Raw genomic sequence first — 4,538 nt, 5'->3', positions numbered from 1 at the left:
GAAAGGATATCTGTGAAAAAATTCGCTGATGACATTGTTATCCTCAGTGAAAGTGATGAAGATTTACAGCATTTCCTAAACGAAGTCAACAGTCTGACGTGTATAGAATACCGACTGGGAGTAAATTGAACGGAGACAAAAGTAATGAGGAACAGCATAAGTGAGTACAGCGGAAAACTTAGCGTCCGAACTGATGGTCACAAAGTAGATGAAGTTAAGGAATTCTGCTACCTACACGGCAAAATAACCATGACCGTCGGAGAAAGGGGGAGATAACAAGCAACCTAGCACTATCAAAACGGGCATTCCGGACCAGGAGGAAACTACTAGAAGCAAACATAGGCCTTAATTTGAGGAAGAAATTCCAGAGAATGTACGGTTGGAGCACTACATTGTATGGTAGTGGAACATAGACTCTGGGAAAACCGGAAAAGAACAGAATCGAAGCACTTGAGATATTGTGCTACAGAAGAATGTTGAAGTTTGTTGAATGAAGAGTTTCTCCGGCAAACAGGAGCGAAAAGAAATATATGGGAAATACTGACAAGAAGAACGGCAGGACGTCCTTTAAGACATCGCGGAAAACAGGGATTAGGATATTTCCAGTAGTTAAATGTGGACGTAGGATTCAGGTGCTACTCCGAAATAAATTTGGGGCTGGAGAGAAATTCGTGGCGGACCGTATGAAATCAGTCAGAAGGCTGATGACTCAAAAAATTCCTAGTTCGTGTATTTTAACTGAGAAATCATGGGTGGTTAAAAACTTAGTATTTGAAAATGGGGACATTTATCTGATTATAGTTGAATTCACAAGAACAGAAACGTAAAACGATGTTAGTCACCTGAACATCTTCAACTGGCTACAGCTTCTGCATTTGGTACATTTAAACGGGTGAAGTGTTCTATAATGTTTTCATGAGTTCATGCATAGTAAGTGCGAAATAACTAACCAAACGGGGTTCTGTTAACCAAGAACTTAAATTCACATTATGACTCACGAAATGAGAAATATTCTTTAGTTTTTTCGCTCACACAACATGTGGCTGCAGCAGACAAAAAGTCTTATTGGATATAACCTGATTCAGCAAACTCCAATATGGAGGAAATGGCATCCCGAAAGAAAAACTCCACATCAACGCTGACAACGGTACAAACCCAAATAAAACGTGTGTCTGAGAAGAAGTAAGAGAGCCAGTAAAAACAATGTCACCTTCTCGCGACAAGGTTAACTCTGGTAAACCAAAGACATTTTCTCCACTCATGTACTCTACAACTACGATTCCTCTGGCAGTGACTATAAAACCATAGATATTTCTCCTTATTGAGGCATATTACGTTGTAAAGGGATTTCTATCATTTTCTCACCTGCTACGGTATCTATCTCTTCCAAATTCTAAAGGTGGCAGAGGTAAAATACAGGGAGCGAAAGGCTATTTACAATTTTTACAGAAACTAGAAGGCAGTTATAAGGGTCGAGGGACATGAAAGGGTAGTAATGGTTGGGAAGGGTGTGAGAGACGGCTGTAGCTTATCCCCGATGTTATTCAATCTGTATATTGAGCAAACAGTATGGGAAACAAAAGAAAAATTCGGAGTAGATATTAAAATCCATGGAGAAGCAATAAAAAGTTTGAGGTTCGCCGATGACATTGTAATTCTGTCAGAGACAGCAAAGAACTTGGAAGAGCAGTTGAACGGAATGGACAGTGTCTTGAAAGGAGGATATAAGATGAACATCAACAAAAGCAAAACGAGGATAATGGAATGTAGTCAAATTAAATCGGGTGATGCTGAGGGAATTAGATTAGGAAATGAGACACTTAAAATAGTAAAGGAGTTTTGCTATTTAGGGAGCAAAATGACTGATGACCATGCATCCACGGTAACTGTTCTTTCGGGAACAGATACTACCGTCATATATAGTTAAATGTGGCTTCCCGGCCATTGACCTTCTTGTGCGAACGCACACGCTATGCCCGAACTCGTACGGGACTTGGTAGTTAATCTGCCACGAGTAATGAGTATGAAGGGCAAACATCTATTAGGCGTACTACGAATGTAGTGGTGTGGACATGTTGGGAATGTGGATCTCACGGGGAGCGTGCAAGGGATAAGTCCCTACAGTCGCACTATCCTCTGTGCCCACGGTGGCTCAGATGGATAGAGCGTCTGCCATGTAAGCAGGAGATCCCGGGTTCGAGTCCCGGTCGGGGCACACATTTTCAACATGTCCCCAATGAAGTACATCAACGCCTGTTTGTAGCTACGGTGTCCATTTAATTATCATTTCATTTCTAGCAAAGCTGCATGGTCATCCACGGTAACTGTTCTTTCGGGAACAGATACTACCGTCATATATAAATAAATACGTAACTTTGTTGGTCAATTTGCAGCGTCAATTCCTAAGAGTAAACCCGAATATATTTATAAATCTGTCACTCCTCAATACAATGTCTATTAAGAAGATGTCGAGCATTGGCCAACATGAATGCACGAACGTATGAACACCCGCCGCTGTAGCCTGTGAGGATATGCTTGGGTCTCATTGGCAGCAGCGTAATTGTTCGTGGCAGCGCCCTCGCGCTGCTGTGGCTGTTTTAGTTCCTATTAAAATATTGTTAGTCGGTGCATCCTCACAACGATAAATGATCCCACAGCTTGTCAAAATATGAGTGCATTCCATTTTTAAATAAAATAAAGCTTATCCAGCTTGCTAAGCGGTCCACGTAAATCACTACTGGTAATTTAACTACAAAATAAAAAAAGACAGTTGTCGCCTGGATCGATATTTGAACATTGCTGCAATTCACTTTAAGCTGCAAACTGGATTGTAGGGATGTAGTGTGCAGAGAGGGTACAACTGTTCGACTTATGAACACCGGTATGCCGCCGTGATTTACGCAGTGTTCTTGTACAGTGTGTGGTGTTCATCGTATATGTGTACTAGATATAGAATCACAACTAGCCTCAGATATTGGTCATTATCGCATAGTTTTAGGACCCTGCAATTAAAGAAGCGGTGGATAGTCGTCTATCAGCAAATCTGATAAATCGAGATAATGATTTGTTTAGACAATGCATGGAGCCCACTCATATCCCTTATAAACTGGTATGGAAAGTTTCGTTCTGACGATTTAAATAAACAACAATTTGATGAATTAACATTAAGAGATGACTTTTTTGAGCCTCTGTTTTGGCGTGTCAAACTATACATAATACGTATTACTTGTGACTTCACTATTTAATCAGGTTGAGGCCTCAAGAAATAAACAAGAGCAGCATAGAACTCAGGTGGCATTACAGTTTACGAATCTGCTTGTTAATTGTCATACAGTTTGTACCATAAACATATTCTTGCAATATTCCGGGTTCTACCAATTGGAAGATTCTGGCAGTGGTTGCCAACTGTAGGATGGTGGTTGTTTTTGTCAACAATTTGCAAACTGTTGCTTGGTGAGTAAAAGAAAACGTTCTGATTGACAGGCAAATGAGTCAGTAATTTTTAAAAAGGCTTCCGCTATTATACAAAGCTTCACATGTTTAAGTTGTGGAGTATGCGATCCGTTATTCTGTAAAAGTTTTTTTCGTCTTGATCGCAAATTATATTTCAGACAATTCGCAATCAATACTAATCATAATTGTATTTTAGCCCCCTTGTTAGGTGAAGAACTTCCAATGGGATTTCACATTTATTCAGTATTTTTTGGGTTATTGTAATCTTCTCTTTACCATTACATTGTAGGAAAAACAAGAATGCTACAGTGTATTGTCATGTATTGCGATTTACTGAATATTTATTTCATCTGTAATGGATGTCATCACCATAACTCCGGATTCGATGATGCAACAAATTATTATTATAAATGATCGTTGCTAACTAGACTTACGATTTCACCTGAAAAGCCATCACTGGTCACATTCACTAGAAATGGAATAACTTATGTGTGCCACACCTTCTGTCCATGTAGGTCGTTAACTGTTTGTCATTTGAGAATTTTGCTCTATAGCAACCTTAATTGCAAAAGTCATTAATAATTGCTTATAACAAAGACTGAGAAATTGCTAAATCTATTAAGGGGCTCCGGAAAGGCTCAAAATCATGAAAAGTTCAATTTTTACTTTTTTGCGTTTTCTGAATCTACAGACTATTACCTTTTAATAGATATAAAATTCATTCAATTCCGAAGGCTACAACTATTTTAAAATTTTTTTTGAAATGTGTTCTACATGGGCGTGACCCACTGTGGCGCTGTTAAACTGCTGTCAAATGGTGTTATTATTAACGTCCGTGTTCATCAGGTACATTTTAGTGATGTGAGATAAAGTATGTGTTGTGGCTAACCTGTGATGGTTCAATATATATCGCTGGTGTGATTGTCGATTGTTTCATGTTTATTTACTCTGTCGTTATCTCGAAGATATTCGTAATTAATTCTGTTTCTTGAGTCTCTGTTTTGTTGAAGTATAATAATGAGTAAAAATAAAGTTATTAGAAATCCTCTGAAGGCTTTTAAGAAAAGGAGAAATGTTGGAAAGCC

The 4,538-nt window shown here is 38.8% G+C and overlaps 1 non-coding gene across 1 annotated transcript; it reads left to right on the top strand.

The window, feature by feature from the left end:
• The first annotated feature begins 2,140 nt into the window (after window positions 1-2,140).
• On the top strand, window positions 2,141-2,215 carry Trnat-ugu (transfer RNA threonine (anticodon UGU)). The gene has a single exon. It is a non-coding gene; the product is annotated as a tRNA-Thr (tRNA).
• The last annotated feature ends 2,323 nt before the right edge of the window (window positions 2,216-4,538 follow it).

Source organism: Schistocerca nitens, chromosome 6 (assembly GCF_023898315.1).
Source record: "Schistocerca nitens isolate TAMUIC-IGC-003100 chromosome 6, iqSchNite1.1, whole genome shotgun sequence".
NCBI classification, from domain to species: domain Eukaryota; kingdom Metazoa; phylum Arthropoda; class Insecta; order Orthoptera; family Acrididae; genus Schistocerca; species Schistocerca nitens.
Note: the sequence above shows the minus strand (reverse complement) of the source record. Positions and strands in the feature narration are given on the sequence as shown.